This window comes from Nesoenas mayeri (assembly GCF_963082525.1).
Source record: "Nesoenas mayeri genome assembly, chromosome: 7".
NCBI lineage: Eukaryota > Metazoa > Chordata > Aves > Columbiformes > Columbidae > Nesoenas > Nesoenas mayeri.
In genome coordinates this window covers 29,634,848-29,655,184 of record NC_137551.1, presented here as the reverse complement: position 1 = coordinate 29,655,184, position 20,337 = coordinate 29,634,848, and the positions used below count along the sequence as shown (strand labels likewise).

The window sequence follows — 20,337 nt, the reverse complement described above, 5'->3', positions numbered from 1 at the left end:
GCCACAATAACTACCTATGGCAGCTCATCACTGCACAATATCTGGCCTCTGTTCAATTTTTTTTTTTCTTAGCTAAGATTATTTGCAGTTCTTGATCTTCAGCTGAGAAAAGCTTGGATATATTTGTTTTACTGAACACCTAGTTGAAATACAACTAATGTACAGAAAAGGACATAGGCACTAATATCTACTTTCCAAGTAACATACATGAGTTTGGAAGATACACATGTATCTGGGAAAGTCCAAAAAAATACATACTTACAAGTTTCTGATTATAAATCTCTGCACTTTTAGAAGTCATTAACATATTTTGCATTTAACCTGCTCTCAGAAAATAAGTGTCTCATTGAACAGATACACATTCTTCACAAAGACAACAACCATAATCAGAATCAAATTTGCTCCAGTTCACGTGTACATTTCTGCTTCATTACAACTAAATTAAATAAAAATAAAATTTATTTGAAATCTGCACAATGATCACCCTGGGTTGTTTTCTTTAGGATAGCATATTTTTCCAGAAGTTTACATTATATATTTAAAAATTACAGGAAACCAAAACAAATTTAGAATGAATTAAAGATCTACACTTCTTTCCCCATTACTGCTTAACCAACCTTCCAGTGAGGTTTTTTGATTGGTTTTGTAATCTGACCCTTTCAGATAAATGCATTTTACCTGATGAAAGAAAACTGATTCAGGCCAAGTTAGAATATAGATAGAATGAGATTACGAAGAAACAGCTATGTTTTAGATAACTGGATGTAAGTTACAATACTCTCATTGCTTTTTTCCAGCAAACATTTACCTTAACACGATGCAATGGGCAACTTCTGCCTTCCGAGTATTCTTATTTAGATGCAAGAACTACAAACTGCCAAAAAGAAATGGCATTTTTCCTGTACAATGTGTGTCCACTCCAGCTAGATTCTCATTATGAGCCACTATACGTATTTCTAAGGTTAAATACATTCTGCCTACCTAGATTTTCCCTGCAGTTTCAACAGGATTTTGCATTATTCCCTCCCCATCCTTAACCTGCACGTGGTTAAACAGCCCCCACGTTCCACCAGACACCCGTCCTGCATCACTGCCTGGAACGATGCTCAACCACAGCTGGAGAAGCCAAAGCAACTTAGAAATACCTTGGGGAACCTTGTAAATTAAAGGCACTATAGAAATGTAGGCTCATTATAAACCCTGATAAGGTGATGAAGAATAAAATTGCTCCCAAGCCTTTTTCAAAGCTTTCAACTGTTTTCCCCCCAAAGAGCAATGACATAAAGCAATGAAATATTATTTAAGCCAAGAGGTGTGTAGTACAGGTGATTCAAGAAGCACTTCATACAGCTATATACAGCCAATATTCTGTGGCAATGGCTTCTTCAATCATGTTGAATTTTTTGAGACCTCGCTCCTCAAAGGTGATGTTCACCAGCAGCTGCCTGCCAAGCCTTGGGGTGTCCTGCGGCTGGGGAAAGGGGCCTTGAGGGGACATGAGAATAGGGAAAAAGGTAAGATAATTTATTTGGTTCAGCCATTTATAAGACAGAGACCTGGTAAAGCATGCTGCTTTGTTCATGTTGGAGGTAAATCTTAACACTGATTTCCCAACAACCATGCTGGTTTTATTTTAGATTAGGGACGTGCAATCCATGAAGAAGACGTCTAGTGCCACAGTGAATCTCACCTCGTATTCACTCCTGGCCACTTTGCAACCTCTAATAAGAAAACTCCGAGGAATTCCTCTGGCAACAAAGAGCTGAGTAATAAACCCCGAGCCTGCTTCACGTCCTTGACTCCTACACACTGACTTCTTCTGGTATCAGGCGTTCCCCCAGCACAAGCCAAACATGCAAGGGCTGAAGAGGCCTCTCCTATCTAGCCAAGACACCCTCCACTGTCCTCCCACCTTCCGTGGGGTCACAGCAGCCAGGCAGAAGAGAAAAGCTCCTGCCCAGAGCACGAGGAAGCTGAGAAATACAGGGAACAGAGAAACAGGCAGAAGCTGGGACGAGAACGGGGCTGGCGAGCACGGGTGGTGGGCAGGAAGCAGCTGGTAAGAAACTCCACATAAGAGAATATCACAGATCTAAAAATACTGAGACAGTAATCAGTCAGCAAACACCACTCCTGCTCCCACACGCTACATGGACGAAGGGTCTGAGAGAAGGTAGTAATTGGATATTTATTCAACACATTCAGATAAGCATGGTCATCTAAACCACCAGAAACCATCTCATTCACACCTGTCTAATTTTGACTGCTTTATATTGCAAATTTGCACTTAGTCAGTACGTGTTTTCTTTTCCTCAATCAACATTGAATGCATTAGCCTTAAAAAAAAAAAAAGGATGACAACATTTGAATTTCTTGCAAGTTCATCCACATTCCTACAGAGGCAAGTGACGATCCCAGAGATTTCTTTCCCAGGATAGAAGGTAAAACTGAAACAAACACAGAAGAGAAAACAAGTTCTGTTCACCTTCTTGTGAAGGAGCCACCTGAAGTCCAGATCTGCCAAATACTCCTCATGCTCATTCCTGCTGTCGAGGAGCCTTAACCACACATCGTAAGCTCCAGCCTGACATCCAAAAGACTTCCAACAGTACCGAATACTATTCTGCTCATAACTAGGAGACCAATTAAAAGATTATTTCACATATACTAACAACTCTGCAAAATGCATGATAAATCGGGCATCTTCACAGGAACAAGATGTTTTCCTTCAAAGAAAAAAAGAAAAGAAAACACTGTGATCCTTTCCAAGCAGATTCTTCAAAATCTGTTCAGATGAGGCATCCTTTTATTTTTTTGTTCTACTGGAAAAAAAAAAATGTCTTCAATGGCATTTTTACTAGAAATAGTGGAAAAACATGATTTCTGCTTGCCAAAAACCAACTGGATGATACACTCCTCAGTATGCTTCAAAGGCTTGTGTATTGTAAAAGTAGAAAGTAGTAGCAATGTTAATCTGAAAAAAGTTATCAAAAAAATTCAGACATACAAAGTGAATTAAACAACACTGTACAAATATCATGTATTAGTAAGCCTTTTACCTCCTCCCTTTCTAATAAAGGAAATAAGATAAAAGAAATCTCAAAAAATGCGAAAAAGGTAGCTTAAAGCTACATGAAAGCTCATCTCACAATCCTAGCAAAATAAAAATTAAAACAAAAATGTACTGCATGCCCATTTATAACGAATGACATTCTTGCATCTTATTTGCCTTCATTTTAGACAAAAAATGGATGTCATTTATAAATGATTAAGTAACTCAGCAAGGAATCATCTGATCCGTTTGTGAACATTTAAAAGTTATCATAAAACAAATTACTAAGAAAACGCAACCTCTACACTAGCTCAGGCACAACACTGTGCCTCACCAGACCTGCTGGTCTCCAGATACTCGTACCTTGCAAAATCTGCGCGTATGAAAGGAACAGACTGGAGGATCGCACGAGCCGCTGCAAGCTGAGAACAGGTGATTCACTGCATGGAAACTGCCTGTGTCAGCTCCTTTCTGACTTACAGAGAGGTGAGGACACCGCTCAGCTCCCGGCAGCACGTCCCCGCACCGCACACCTCACAAGCCACCCAGCCTGGAGGTTCCCGGCCATGCACACAGGAGCATTTCAGCCACCCAAGTGACATTCACACAAGTAGTACAGGTTGAAGTAATCCAGATTAAAAGAGAATTAGCCCTTTTCAAAAACAAGTATAATCCAGAAAGTATTGGACATACACATAAAGTGCTGAGAAAAGGTATACAGTGATGAACCGACTAGAAGGACTGAACAAATTTTAGTATGACAATATGCTTCAGAACAATATGTTCAAAATCAAGGTACTATATTTATATATGAACACTGTGGGGATGCAAGAAAAAAATCTGAGCAAGTGAGAAAAGAGCTCCTGAACAGAAGGAAAAAGAAATTGAAATGCTGTAGAGGCACCTGAGCCTCTATAGATAAATAAATAAAAATTAGTTTAACAAGGAAGTTGATAAACTAATTTTAACAAATACTTGCTACATATTTATTCCTTTTTACTCAACTGTTCCCAAAATAGTGGGAAAGGAAGAAAAAAAAAAACACTCAACACAACTACAGAATGACACTTGCAAGGAAAACAGAAATGACCAGAAAGGAACACAAGCACAGGTACAGGTAGAAGACAGACAATAACCACAGCGTCTACCTGGAGAGAGAGCAAGAATACTGGGTATGGACTGCAAGGAACTAGAAGTATGGCAATGTAAAGGAATAATGACCTAAGAGCAGTAGAAGACAGACAGGCAGGATGACAGAACTAGAGAACACATGGGGAGCAGGACCTCAATTACTCTGTCCCCTGCAACAGGGCACAGCCGACACCACCCAGGCCTTTCTCCATCCTCTATGCCACCCCAAGCCTTTCTCCATCCCTCCCTTGGCTGCAAGGCAAGAAACAAATCACATCAAGTCTGTTATTCCTATGCAGGGTTGAAGGATTAGCGTGTGTCTGATGAAACTTTCCCCACCCCAGCAGTCTCCAACTCCTGAGATTCTTGGATGTAAGGTGGTGCAAATGGGCGCAGCTTCTCTCCCCCACGGTTCCTCCTTCCTCCCTTTTTTTCATTCTCTGACAATAATTCTTCAAACAGAAGGGGGAGAAGAAGCTGCAATCTGAAGAGCTGAATGTCGCTTGTCTGTATCACACAAATTTCTACCTAACAAAAAGCTTCTGAAATTATTACAGACAGTGAGTAATGTAACTGGTCTGACAATTATCAGTATTGGCTTAGTATTGAAGTATAATTCAATGCTATAAACAGACATTTTTGTTGTTTTTTTTTTTTAAATGAAGATACGCATAAAAATCACTTTATATTAAAACAGCATCCTATGGGCATCAAATTCAGACATGATGCAAACAAGGAAATTCTAATTTAAAATTATTTGTGCTTGCTAAGGCTAAATTTTTGGAAGCACAACTGAGATAAAGAGGTTTTAATCACAACCTCTGTTGTTTGACACATCATGTGCTGTCCTCTAACTCCTAAATTCCTCATGTCAGATCTGTGGAGATGATACTATTTCACTGCTCGCTTCTCTCACAACCAAGCTCTATCATATTTTACAGAGCAAATAACATTCCCACTAAATCCAGGCCAGATGATCCCTGCCATAGTCAGGCTCATTACGGCAGGCTGCATTTGGCACACTTGATCTTATGCAGCACTGTTGCTTTCCCACTTTGAGCTTTGATTAATAAACTATCATTTTTAATTCAAGAGCTCTTCATCTCTCCCCAGAATAATGCGATATCTTCAAGGGATGTTTTGTGGGCCCACTTCCTCTCTTATATTTACAATCAGACCATAACTCTGCGGCATCTGCTTGAAAATTGACTTTCCCCTCCATCCTTTGCCCATGATACCAGTATGTCCAGCAAGCTGGACGAGGCTCCAAAGTGGTACCTAAGAAAAAGTTCAGTGTTTGAAGTATTTGTTGCCCAAATAGCCTTTCCACCCTTCCTTCACAAAAAGGAAGCAAATCATTGCCCTGCAAGGGAATTCTGGGCTGTGGATCGCTACCAGCCTGCGCTGCCCTCCCTGCTCCAACAGCATCTTCATGCCTGCATTTACAATACATGCAGCTGCTAACAGAGATACAAAAGCTTGAAAGTTAAATAGAAACAAAAATCTCTAGGATTCAACAGAACTGACTAACACTCACCACTTAGTAGATGACCTTTTTCCACATGAATGTGAGCAAGACAAAGAAATGCAAGATATCCATAAAAGTAACGTCAGCAGAAATGAAACCAGAAAACTATCAGTTGTTTTAAAACTAAGCTTAAAAGGCTTGGGGTTTTAAGAACAAGTTTTACAGAGTTCATGTGACCATAAATCAGACTTGGGATGGCTGCACATGGCACCACAAATGCGGTATCTTCAATGTCCAGGAGAGACCAGAAAAAGCAAGAAGGAAATGGCTGTTGCACTCTCCACACTACATTAGATCAGAAAAAAGAAAACCTCACATCTATGAGAAAGAAAAGCATCGGTTAATTAGAGTTGGATCTTTCTCTGAATTCGGAATTCAGTTATCAACTATCAGCAAACAACCAATTTCAATTCAACTACAAACCAGTATACTGTACAATTAGAACTGCTACAGATCCCCAGGGCAAAGGAAGACCCCTAAAAGCTGCACCTATTTGAGTTTCCCCTCTGGGATCAGAAATAATTCCAAATAGTAATTTTGTTTGATCACTATTTTTTGGATGTTTTCATATACCAGTGAACGGTTCCCAAACACCGGCACAGAACTAGGGAACAGCTCTCAAGCAAAAAAAATGCAACAACCAGCAACTCAATCAGCAGTGAAATTAGATTATTTTTCAAGAAAATAATTTAGTGTAGTGCTAGAGTAAAAGAAGAATGGAAAAGTTTACTATTTCAACTAAGTGACACAGTGCTTTTCTTTTATCTTTTACAAGAAGATTCAAAAACCTGCACATGTCCTTACACTCAAAGAATGAAGCCAGAGGACACCTAAAGCTTTCCACTAAAGGCTGGTCATCCTATGGTAGGATGACCAGCTGTTCACCACAGGTATCTCAAGAAAAACATTAAACTTTGAGACTACTATAAGAAAATATAATCATGATTGGTTAAGTGTTTTTTGAGCTGTTAAAATCTCTACTTTCACTGAAATTTAACTATTAAGACCTGGCACCTAAAATGTCTCCTTAGGAGAACTAACACAAACACTACAACAAGAAGTAGAAGCTACAGCCATAGCCCAATATCAACCCCAAATCTCCTGGATTTTCCTTTTAAGCAGTTTGTCAAACACTAAACCAAATGTTTGCTGCTTAGCTTAAGGGATACATCAAGCCCAAAGAAAATAATTTCCCTAAGCACAGGGGAGAAAAAACAACAAAAAAACCCAGATATTTCTAGAGAGCAACACTACTAGAATAAGCATGCTCCTTAAGTATTATTTTTATTTAAAATAACAATTCAAAAGAGAGATAAAACAGCAAATCTAAATTAAGCTGAAAAAAATCATCTGTTCCAGTTAAAATTTCTTCCTCACCTACTTTATCATCGGGAGCTCTCCATTTGTTATTTATTCTCTCTAGATAGCGTTTCAAATATCAAAAGACTTGCATAAAAGTCATATCACTTCTTCAAGTACTACTTCATGCTACCAGAAGTACCAAAATAAAGCTGGAAGTGACCCAGAAGTGAATTTGGTAAACTTCACACACAGTGCAAAGTAATCTTCCCTTTATATAGATATATATAGATGTGTATATATATGGAGTATATATATATAGATGTGTATATATACATATATACATATATATACACATATATACATATATGTGTGTATATATACGTATATATACACACATATATACATATATGTGTGTATATATGTGTATATATACACACATATATGTATATATGTGTATATATACACACATATATGTATATATGTGTGTATATATATATACACATATATACATATATATATAGATGTGTATATGGAGAGAGAGAGAGAGAGAGAGAGAGACTGCACGAGTGATCACTTATAATGGTACAATTACAATGGTGTCAGCATATCAGAACATATACTGAGAAGCAAACCTTACAGGCAAATAAAAAGCTTGACTTAAAAGAACCAAATTCCTTGCACTGGCTAATTAGTCTGCTCTGTGATCACGTATTTAAGTTTTCATATCAGAAAAACTCATTTGACTTTGTCATTGCTTTTCAAGCCAGGATACTTTATTTACATGAGGCTGCAAAGACTGGGCAGTGATAAAAGCTGCATATTAGTAATAATCAAAACCAAGCAGTACGCTCCAATGTCAAGTGCCCATGGTCACATTGCATGAAGAAAAAGGACCATGCAACCAGTCCCCTCATCTGACTGATAACACAAATTACAGTGCTCGCTAGCTGGTAATTAAGAGTTTTAGCAGCAATGAAAACTGGAATCCAAAGGAATCCTAAGTGTTGGGGTTCTGGAATTCCCATCTTCATAACTGGTCATTGTAAATCTCATATTAGAGCAGCCACCTGAAAAGTGGTCAGAAACTGGGGAAAAAGTAACAGTTCTGGCATTAATTCTATTCATCTGAAAATTGAAAATCAGTAAGCATTTGTATTGGATGAATATATACACACACCTGCAGTACATATAGAAGAGCAATCAAAGTACAATCTCATAAATGTAAACTCATTAACTAGTTCCTTAGTCTCTCATTTAGTTCATAAACAAAGACATAAACCACTAAATTTATATAAAAATCATAATTAAAACAGATATCCAAGGCTGCCGCTCATCTCACCTTCCACTACTTGAGAAAGTTGCTCAGAGAGGAAAGAAAACTTAACTCTTGATAGGGAGACAAGGGTCCGAACAGTCATTTTACACTCTGCGCTTAAACAGAACCTGAAATTCAGTCCATGAGCTTTTACGGCCACACACAACCCATGCAGAACTCTTTCTGCAGCTCCTTATCCTCTGCTCATCATGTCCAAACACGACAAACGCATCACGGCTTTATCACTGAAAAAGTGCAAGAGAACAGCTCAAACCATTATTAGATTCCTATTCAAAAAAAGCTTCAGGTAACAATCAGCAGCACTCTGAAAGCAGCACTCACATACAAACTTTCCATGCTCCCTCTGTCTACTTTTGTTTGGAAACCTTGTGTCTCTAGACAGATTCACCAACAGAATAACGCCATAGCCAAACGCTCCAGCATACCAGTTCCTTGGCAGTATAACTCATGTCACCCCAAAATAAGGGAACAAAGACAAGCAGTTGCAATGAGCAGCTTTCACACTCTCCTCACCATTCTACCTTGTGTTAACTTGCTTTCTCTGTCACAAAGTAAGAAATTACAGCAAAGATTACAGAAACTTATTCTGGAGCAATTTTTTTTTGTTGGAACTCTGTGTGGTGTATTTTCACTGTTAATTAAGGGGCTTCACAGATGAAGAAGGTCCAAAAATGACATTGTAATAGTACAAAATGATGGGGAAAAATCAGGAGGTGCAGCTCTAAAGCATATTTTTAGATTACCGTGGTATACAACTGATCGGTTTACCTTAAATATTTTTGAAAGACAGTCAACAAGCTGCCCAAAGAATCAACGGTGTGCAAACTGCAATAGTGTTCCTGTTAACATGAAGCAGGTTTAAGTAGTTTCAGTAGACACTAGAAGTCATAAGAGTGAAGGCTGTTACAAACACAGATTGCTTGTTCCAAGACTTTACATGTTGAGAATAACACAAACATTTGCCTGAAGAGACTGAAGTTGTATGTCCATACTTTATATATACCATTAGCTTTGAAACCAAGATGAAAGCCGCCTTCTTTTAGTATTAGTAACACAGAGGATCACTAAAGAAATGAAAGGTCACATACAGACCACAACCACTTCAGGATCCTTTCAGGCAACATGACTACTTGTTCTCACACCGCAGGTTCCAAGATCTAACACGCTGCTCTGCGGGGCTTCCATTACCGACAAAAATTCCACGGCAGTAACGGGTTTGCACCCATTTGCCTCGCTCCATCTTCCACCTGGAAGGAGTGAGGAGTTTGGGGCTGGGATCCACCTCCGCTCCTCACCCATGGGAGGTCACCTAGCTGGTTTGGTGACCCCCGGCATGTGTAGGAACTGGGTTCCAGATGCTCCTGTCCCAGCAAGGAAGGTAGAGCAACCCCATTGCCATTGCTGCTGGTAAAAATGTTCCCTGCAATTCCTGTGCCTTCGTTTCTCCAAGCAGATGCAAAAGGGATAGATAGTGCACCTCATGTCAAAAGGTCAGAAGGTTACTTCAAAGCTATAAAAGGCTGCAAGGTCTTTCTGATACTATAACATCAAGTTTAGAAATTACTTTGATTTTCTCAGGGCTTTTGAAGCAGAACATTTCACCAAAAGCAAACATACATCTTGAAAGATGCAAGCAGCTACTCCAGAAGAGGGAAAAGTAGTTCCTTAGGGCTACAAAGCTGGTGAAGGGTTTGGAGAGGAAGCCGTATGAGGAGCAGCTAAAGTCACTTGGTTTGCTCAGCCTGGAGAAGAGGAAACTAAGGCAAGACCTCATCACGGTTACAGCTTCCTCACAAGGGGAGGAGGAGGGACAGGCACCAAACTCTTCTCTATAGTGACCAATGACAGAACACAAGGGAATGGCAGGATGATGTGCCAGGGGAAGTTTAGGCTGGACATTAGGTAAAGGTTCTTCACCCAGAGGGTGCTGGAGCACTGGAACAGGCTCCCCACGGACGTGCCACGGCCCCAAGCCTGACAGTGTTCAAGAAGAGACTGGACAACACTCTCAGATACATGGTGTGAACTGTGGGGTTGTCATATCCAGGGACAGGAGTTGGACTCAATGATCCTTGTGGGTCCCTTCCAAATCAGGACTTTCTATGATTCTATGATTTATTCTCCTCTCTTTCTATTTTTACACAACCTGATTTTGAGAAAAACATTTAGGTTTTCATTACCACAGGAGGGCAGGAGCATGTAATGCTGGTGCCGATTTCTTCTTAGCGAGGGCAGAACAAGCAGTGGGAGACGGAATGGAGAAAGAGCCAAGTCAGAGACCGGAGCGTGATGAAAATTCAGTCGTACCAGCGGAGTTAACTGCTTGTTAATGAAGGCGTATGCATCCCATCTGCTGGCTACAGAAGAGCTGGAATGGCTTCAAAAACATTCCAAGACAGACATACCACCAAATACTCGATGGGAACGCATGATCCATGCTCACAAGTTTACCCCACTGATTTCAACAGGACCGAGTACACACTGACGGACACACACGGGCACCGGGGCTGCAGGACACAAACCACATCCTTGTCACACGTTAGCTGTCACTACCCCTTGAGAACAGAAATCCTTCCAGTGCCATTTGTTTATTCATTAATTCTGATTTCAGGAGAAAGTTCTGGCTTGCACCCAACAGCTAATTGGTTCAATAAACAGCATCTCAGTTTAGAAGAAGAAGAGAACATGAGACTACCGTGAGAGCATGCAACTGAAACCTCGGTGTCTGCTCGGGTATGATTTAGGGCTTCTCGAAAGAGCTGGATTGCAAAGACAAGACTATACAGCTTAAATGCAAGGAATAACAACCGACATTTCCCTGAAGATTTCTTATTGGGAAGAGAAATTACCACGGTAAAAACGTGCCTAACAATGACCTAAAACAGAGAAAATAAATTTATGGATGAGGTCATGGAAAAAATAAAATAAAAACACACAACAGGGTGTTGTATTTATTATGTGAATTAAAACTCATGGCTATAATGTTTAAACTTTTGTTTCCTTCCTAACTAGGCCTGCCACACACAATATGCTATCAAGAAAGCTGCCAAACAATTGTTTGAATATTCCAAAAAGCAAATATGTAGCCCACCATGAAAAACAAATACGATAGCCTGAAATCTGCCGTCACCTGCACACTGTCCAACAGCTCAAAGGAGATACAGGGACTTGGCAGAACAAAACTGGCTGCACAAAGACAACTTCCCAGGATCTTAATTCATGTTCTTTACTAAGAAATTTTCCTTTTCCCGAAAAGAAATAATCCAGAATCTTAAATTCAATATAACTCATGTAAATGCCAGTATTACAGAATTCTCTTTAATAAGAAATATTTTAGGTTTTGCAAATACCGTACAGTAGCCATTAGATTTTAAAATCTGTTAGAAAAGTAATTGTCACAGATTTAGTATGTTAAGAATATTTGAACTGAGGCTTCATTTATTTCATTCATCCCTTCAATGAGAAAATTGTGCAAATCACTTCAAATTATGCATATTTTATAGGACTTTTCTTGGCTTTAAACCCTTTGATTATACAATAATTCATCTACAAGAAACAATTTAAAAAGTCATGTGCTCTAACTGCCATGTCAGAAGCAACAGCAAAATGGGTTTTCATGATAAGTCCTTCATATTCTGCTACAATCAGCATTTTTCAGGACGATATAGATGGATTTTCTGGTAGCCCTTCACTTCCTTGTTTAGGAGGTCACTTTTGTTTTGCACTATTTCTTTTTATAAAGATCTATTTCTGACTGCTGTGGACTTTTGTTTACATATTAAGCCACCTGATGCCTCCAGGAGCCATATAGTTTGCAAGTGAAGTCATTTTCTCTCTGCTCCACACGGTGACGGGGTGTAACTAAATGCTTCTAAACAGGACTTGGCATTCACGGAAATCTGAAGACTCTTCTCTGCGCGGTTATCCCTTAGAATTAAAAGAAACGCACAGTTCTGCTTTTCTGCAGTAGCTGACTCAAGGAGGAGGTGGAAGGGGAATAGAAAAGAATACAAAACTCTACCAGCACAATTTCCAAAATCAGTTAAATTAAGAGAATAAGAATTATACAAGTATTTTTCCTTGCCTTGAGGGTTGATTTGGGGTTTTTTGTTGAGGTGGGGGGAAGCATTATAGGATTTTTTTTTTCTTAATGAGGATGGAATCATCTCCAGTATTTTGCTGGATTAGGTATAAAATGATGGAAAAATAAGACTGAAGCTAAGATCCTGAATCCTTGCACAGCACTAAGAACTTTACTCAGCACCTGGCTGCACAGTATATGCGGCTTTAGCCAATTATGTACAAATTTACTAGGACCTTCACTGCTGTGCTATATAAGCTTTAAGTTTCAGTGACAGGCTGAATTGCTCTCATTCAAAAATAAAGAATCTATGTAACAGTTAAAAGAGGTTTTTTTTAAAAAAAAGAGTATTTTTTTGCTTTAAGTATTTTGACACAACATAAGCATTTCCTCCCAAGATAATTATACATAAACACAACCAATCCTGTGATTTACAAACAGATTATAACCTAACTGTCAGCCTCAAAAAAATACAACAGCGTGAAATCTTATTATACAGAAGACTGGACAGTTCACATACTACAAGTACACAGGTTACCACTCCTGCCTCATTCTGAAGAGAGAGTAAAAGCCCCTATTGCCAGGATTTCGATGACTGGGACACAGAGGAGAAAAGAAAAGCAAGAAGCCCGACTCCCCACGATCTTTGTTGTACCTCGGCTAGAAATAAGTATCAGGCCTTGGTCTTTTTGGTTGCCCGTCAAGTATTTCTTCGTAAAAGTAATTAATATGTTTATTTTTCTTCCCAGTCAACACAACATGATAGACCAATGGATCATTCAGACCATTCAGACTGTCATGAATCACCTCTTCGATTTCTGATTTAAAACTAGTTTCTATTAGGATGGAAACACCAAAAGCATAGATCTAAATACAACAGCAAATCCTAAAGTGGTTTTGCCATATTCTTTGGGGTATTAAGCCAAGATTATTTGTAATACCTAATGGATAATTAAAATCCAAGTACATATAAAGTATAAATACACTACAGCTTAAGGTCTCAGGTGTCAGGGCTTCAGGATTATTTTTATTCTTCCATTTAACATTATTTAACCTGGTATTTCCATGTCTATTGCTATAAATACTTACTCTGAACTTCTAGTATGCACAGGTTTTTGACAGGATGTGTGTATATATATATACTATATAAATATTACATAAATATATATATCAAATATATATTTAGTTGTATAAATATATAAAAACATACCTATTACTGTAATGCAGTAGATATTTATGTTGTTTGCAACACTAAGCAGAATTCTTCACATTTAAGTGAATCATCAATCATCATATAGAAGTTATAAGTACATTTATGGTTTCTCAGAATACTACCACTGCTTCAGAAAACTGTTTTCTTAACTTTAGTTCCAATAGAGTCATTCATTATATCATTGAACTGAACTACTACCACTTCAATATGTGCAAGAGGGACATCAGATGTCTAAACCAAAACTGAACACTTGGATTTATACAGACATTTCTTGCTGCAGTTTTCACAAACTAAACTGTCTAAGACAGAGCAAACCTTAGGATTACAACTGATCAGCCAAAAATATAAAGAATAGTTTAATATATTATCCTTCACAAAATTTGACACACGACATTAATAACAAGGCTGTAGCTACTAGAAATGAATTCAAACCTGTAAAAGGTGGTATTCTATGCTGATTTTTAAAAGCCTCTATGCATCTACAAATCACTAAGAGTCAAGGCAGTGATACTAATCCCTGTTCTGTTTAAGAACTTTGTAAAGCAAACTTTTGACAGATAGGTGATGGCAATCTGCCACCACTTCCCAAAAACAGTGTCTTCTTTCAGTCACATCACTGTATCAACACTTTCAAAGGAAATTCGGGGTACTTCTGGTAAAGTTAGTCACAAGTCATCAAACGATTTGGCACTAAAACACTAGTGGCACAATATTTCGCATTCCTTATGCATAAAATATTCTCACAGACACCTATAGGATTTCCGGAAATAAATGCAAAACCAGGTCTCAAACAAACATGTTCTGCAAGCCCAAATATAGTGATTTTAGAAATTGTTGGTGAAAAACTACCCAAGGTTTAATTTTTTTTCCTCCAAGCACCTGTACTAACCTGTGGGCTCAATGGAGTGGGAGACTAGAACACAGATGAGTTAAAATTGCACCTCATCACAAACAGGCCTCCCTTCTTAACACAGATACACTTCAGGACCCCTCTCCAAAGCAACACCAACCCAAACAAGATCTGTGTTACAGAAAGAACCTATTTTAAACCCCAGCAGCCAAAGCAGTGAGAGAGTGAACTGAGATGTGCTGTAATATTTATGAAGCCATTATAATGCAAATGCGTAAGGTATTAGAAAGGCTATTTGCATTGGTGCACAGCCCCTTCAGTCTGTGTACAATGCCAACAGAAAGAACAATTAGGATGCATGTGTAACAAAACCCCGCTGACCACAGGGTAGGCAGGTCCACTGAACCGGATACAATATCTACGGGATCATCAGGGCTCCATGGAAATAGTGTCTGCTGGATCGCTCCACACATCTTCCTCACAGGCAGAATATGATGCACTTTAGGACACAGAAGCCTGTAGAGGATTAGCATGGAAAGGGTAATAGCAAGCTACAACCAATTTACTGGGAGCACCAGTCGCCTGTTTCTCAAGATTAACAACTGGGCTGGGGCACAGCTCATGTACCCAGGGCTGCAAAACTCCAACACTGCTGACAGACAAGCAGCAAACTTTCAACTACGCTAAAAAATCATAAATAAAAGAATCAGATACAGATTCCTGTGCCAAAAAATACTCTCCAGTACTTTTTGTAACAAAAAGGGTGGCAGGCGTGCAAATTAGGATCTAATGTCTGTATTCCTCAGAGTGAACGTGCAACACTTTTGTAGAGAAGCAAACACATACGTTCAAGCCTTTCCTATTTTTTTTATGTGTCCACCTTAAGAGTAAAACAATGCTAAAAGAATCAAGTGTACAGGCATGCCAGATTGTTTTAAGAAGTTCTTCGACCATGCCTCCGAGTATTTATCTACACCAATTCACAGCCTCTTAACATATTCTCAGGCTGATCAGTGTGTCTACAATCATACCAGAGGCTCTCTTCTCATACGTATTTCTGTTGTAGAGTAATACAGATAAAGTGCTTCTTAGACTGCAACGATTTTAAAACAGTCTAAAATTAACTACCCACTATAAAATCACTTTTTTAAAGGAAATTATAAACACTGCATAATTTCTGTACAAAACATATCCCTTACTTAGAGATTAATGACAGAAAAATTCTTAGTAATTAAAATTCCCTTTTTACTCAGATACCACTGTTTTGCTATACTGAAAATGACTTTATTGAACCAATTTTGGTGCTGGAGGATGCCCAGACTTAATAGTACGTTATGTGCATTTCACAACACAGTCAAGCCCAAGTAATGCAGCAAAAATAAGCAAATTAAGGTCAATGGCTAATACTGCAAACATTACCTGCTTATTATACAACCTGTTACATTTTATCCCAGTACATTTTGTAACATAGCAAGACTACTGTATCAAACAGACCAGATACATCAGCCCGTACAATTTTAATGTAAACAAGGGTTCTTCTCTCTACCATCTAGTTACAACTGGCTGTTTAATCTGCACTGCTGTGTCCTCCCAGCCCCCTCTCTCTCACACACACACACACATAAACTCACTAGAAAAAGAGACACAGAAATATCTCCTGAGATGCAGTTGCACGCAGTAAAAATAAACACAAGGTATTGCAATGACGGAGAGGAAAGCAAGCCTCGTTTCAATTAAGAGCATCCACAAAGCTGCCACACACAAAAACATAAAAAGCAAGGAGCCTTTGGGTGGGAAATGCCGAAAGCCAAGCTGAGCGACAGGGCGAGGAGACACCCGAAATCCCTCGCGGAGGAGGGCCGGGGTGAGGTGGGCGCTGGGTGAGCCGGCCATGGCTGTGGTGGGCGAGGGGACGGGGCGAGTGCTGCCGTCCCCCCTCCACACACGCAAGTTTTCATCTTTCTTCAGACACGATGCTGCTGAAAAGAAACTGTTCCTTTTTAGCACCCAGACAAATTCTCCTCGATTGTATTTCGGAAACATCTGAGACCTCTGAACGTGGTTTTGTTTCCTCATCATCACGCTAAGCCTTCCCAAGAGAGAGCCCAGTTATTCACAGGGCTTCGTCAGCCTTGACAAGAAGGGATCACAAAATGCGAATCCTTCTCATTTGTAACAAACAGAAGATACTTTAGCAGCCTTAATTCAATTAACATGCCCGAGGAGCATGCACACATGCAAGCACATACATCCACCTCTTTCGTGGGTGCTGTACAGAGGTCGGCAGCAGCCAGCCCGCACGGTGACCAGCCAGGACTGTCACACATACGCCACTTCAGCAGAAACATTCTTTTCTAGAAAGCCACAGCCAAGTAACAATCAATCCAAGGGTTTCCTAAAAGGCACACGAACAACGATCTTCAGAGCAACTAATTTCAGTACATAGGCTAAGAGTGCAGGAACACAGCTGCAGAAAATATTCGTCGTCTGAAAGAATCCCTCCAATCACACAGAATTCCTGGAGGAGAATATACCCGTCAGTGCGATTTAAGTGTCATCATAACAAAGGAACGCCCCTCCCAGCACCTCCTGCCTTACAGATATGTCACTCTGGGAAGGAAAAACTAGACTGGGAACAGCAGCTATTCGCAATCAGCACTGTTTATCAATCCTACCCTCAGCATCACCCCTAAGAAAAAATGTTGGGGATTGTTTAACATTTCTAAAAAGAGTAGAATAAAGGAATGTGGCAGAAGACAGCATCCTCTTTGAGGATGCCTCATTATTCCTCAAAGGAAGGCTGTGGACACAAGGAAAGCTTTGTCTGGAATTATCTTTCTGTACTACAAGATTATACATAAAATTAATTTTGCCTGATGTACATGTTTTGCCTTACCACACATACAGACAACCTTATGGCTGACAAACATTAGCCTAAATTAAAAGGAATCCAGCTTTAAATTACTAAAATAATCTCTCATTTTACTCATCCACAGCAAAGAATAATTACACAGAAAAGCAAAACAGTCAAAGCTAAATAATTCAGCAGGAATTAAGAGGATAAGGGTGTTACTAAAATTAAAATATACGCACAACAGTGTAATAACAAATTCATAGGATACAGTAAATCTTTCCCAAAACCAGGCTAGGATTATATCAAGATCATCACACAACATATGCCTGAAATATGGCTGTAAATAAGTGTGACTTAATTTGACCACCACCTACTTTAAGCCCTTGACTTTATAAATAGAAGCATCCAATAATGACTAGTGATTATAAAAAACACAGTTTAGAAGGCAAAAAGAAGAAACAATAAGTAGAAAGGCAAACATGCAGACAAGAAACAGTAGAAAATTAAGACCCTGAGGTAATTACTAAAACCAGCCTAATCTCTATTTTGACAGTCAAAAAAATCCCAACTGAGCACTGCAGCAATGACAATACACACAATTACAACTCCTTGGTCATGAATATTTTGCCTCAAAAGTGTCTGCACATGTGCAGAACTCAGTAAAACGTATGCTTCCATAGTCCCACCTCAAATACCTGAGTTAAAAATTGCTATTGCTATTTCAGTACTTTGTAACTGTTTTCTCACACATTGCGACATTCTTTTCCATCTCCGTACCTGCTCGTAAATAAGGCGTTAAAGTTAAACAGCAACACAGTTTCACCAAACTTCGGTTCTGCTGAATTTCTGTACAGCTCATGCACAGTTGCAATTTTAGTCAACAGGGCCGTTCACCTCAGCTAAGGTTACTACAGCTTTTTAACCTTTTCCTAGAGAAAGATACGTACAACTTGGTGAAAACACCTTCTGCAGCCACAGATAGAGGCGGGAAGCTGTCACACCACTTTCTCTGGGACGCCTCTCCGTTTTAAATACGGGGAAAATCACCTGGCTAGGCAGGAAGGTGACGGCTTAGGAAAGGAGGTTCTGCCTCCTCGGCTCCATCTGAGCTGCCACACCAAATCCATGGGGTGAAACAGGAAAGGAGCCTCACGCCTGCACGGGAGGGTGGGGGACAGCCCTGGCACACAGCGGCAGATGTAATCATTACCCTGGACGCCGGTAATCATTACCCTGAGCGTCAGAGCCACCGCACACACGCGAAGCCTCTTAAATTTCTCTTCCCCAGCTCTCGGTACCCGCGGCTGAAGGGGAGGAGAAGAGGTGAGGCTGTAAAGCGGAGCTTCCTCCTTTCTTTCTCTTTTTTGTTGTTGTTGTGGCGGTGGCTGGTCGATGCCATCCCCGGCAGCCCGGAGGAGCGGGGCAGCCCCGGCCGCCGAGCCCGGCGGGACGATCGGCCACCCTCGCCCCCCCGCACGCAGCGGGCGGCCCCGGCCCGGCCCGCCCCACCTGCCCCGGGCCCCGCGGCGGCCGGGCGGGGCTGCAGCCGCCGGGGCAGGCAGGCACACATACACACACACACACTCGCCGGGTGACGGTGCGCGGAGCCCGGCCGGGCTGGGCTGGGCTGGGCTGGGCTGCCCCGCCGCCGAGCCCCCGCTGGGGCGGCACGGGGCGCCCCCCGGCCCGGGTACCTGCCACCCGGGCCCTCCCCGCCTTTGTGCCCGCGGCCTCCCGCCGCCGCCCCCGGCCGCCGCCAGGCCCACCCCGCCCGCTGTCAGCCGCCGCCTCAGCGCGCCCCGCCGCCCCCGAGCCCAGCCCCGCCGCCCCCGCCGCCCCCCGGCCCACCGCGTCCCCCGCCCGGCCGCCCCGTACCGTGCGGCTCCGCCATCCTCCCGCGGCGCGCTCGCCCCCCCTCCCCGCCCGCCCCTGCCGGCCACCGTCTGTGCGCACCGAGCCGTCACGGGACTCCCCGCCCACAGACCTCCCGCGGCACCACGGGGGCGGGGCCGCCGAGGCGCGGGGCCACCGACCGCTTCCAGGTTACGGCGCCGCCGACATCTTGGCGGCGGGCGGAAGTGGCCCGGTTGCCCCTGGCGACGGCGAGGCGGCCCGACGGGCCGCACCGGCCTCCCGGGGCGGGAGCGGCAGCGAGGCGCGTTCGGACAGGGCGCCCGCTGTCCCTGCGGCTTATCTCGGGGTCCCGTGAGACACCGCGCACCTCACCGGGCAGCCAGGCCCGCGCTGCCTCACACCGGAGCCCCCGCGCGTCCCGGTGAAACCTTCGGTCACGTCACCGCTGCGACACGGAGGAGAAACTTGTCCAGCTTTCCCTCAGTGAGGGCAGGCTGTTTCTGACAGCAGCTCATTGCAGTGTTACAAACAGGAGCTGCTTTCCCCCCAGGCCGCTGTTTAACTGAAGAGTTTGCCCCCCAGGACAGGCGGGATCAGAAATTCTAATATAACGAGTTCATGTGAAATGTCGCTTCTCGCTGCTGTACGTGCATCACCCCGCTCCTGCCATGGGTCACCCGTACCTGAAAGACAAAGCCGACACCCCAGCACAGTCAAAACCATGGGTGAATTTGGGAGCCGTTTCCTATATCAGATGTGCTGTTTCCATCGGTTGTTCACAAGTTTTGTCAGCCGTCGGGGCTAGTTTCACTGAAACAAGGCTACTCACATCTGATTATTTGGGTTCTGCCAGTTTCCTTTGTGGGATTCTTTGGCAAACCAGACAGCTCAATGTGGTTATACGCTTTTTTACTGATAAATGCTGAGCAGCATTAAAAGCAGAATTGGCTTTTTGGCGTAGTGAGTCACAGGGCAGAAACCAGGTATAATTTTCCTAATGACCATATTTCTTACAATGATTGGATGTTTGTTTGTTGTTATTACTCAATAAAACCTTCAGTGCACCAGTCCCCTGCAAGACATGGAAATACTTTGCCCTGAAAAACCTGGAGTCTGAAAGAATTTTTCCATGTGTA

The 20,337-nt window shown here is 41.7% G+C and overlaps 1 protein-coding gene across 2 annotated transcripts in view; it reads right to left on the bottom strand.

The window, feature by feature from the left end:
* SHOC2 (SHOC2 leucine rich repeat scaffold protein) overlaps positions 1–19,378 on the bottom strand; it is a 69,478-nt gene extending 50,100 nt beyond the window's left edge. The window contains exon 1 of one of the 2 annotated variants that reach the window (XM_080347883.1): positions 19,301–19,378. The gene's annotated coding sequence lies outside the window, so the exon portion shown is untranslated. Of the gene's footprint in view, positions 1–19,222; positions 19,258–19,300 lie in introns of those variants that run through there. The other variant, XM_080347882.1, reaches the window with a different exon arrangement.
* Between the last annotated feature and the right edge of the window lie 959 nt (positions 19,379–20,337).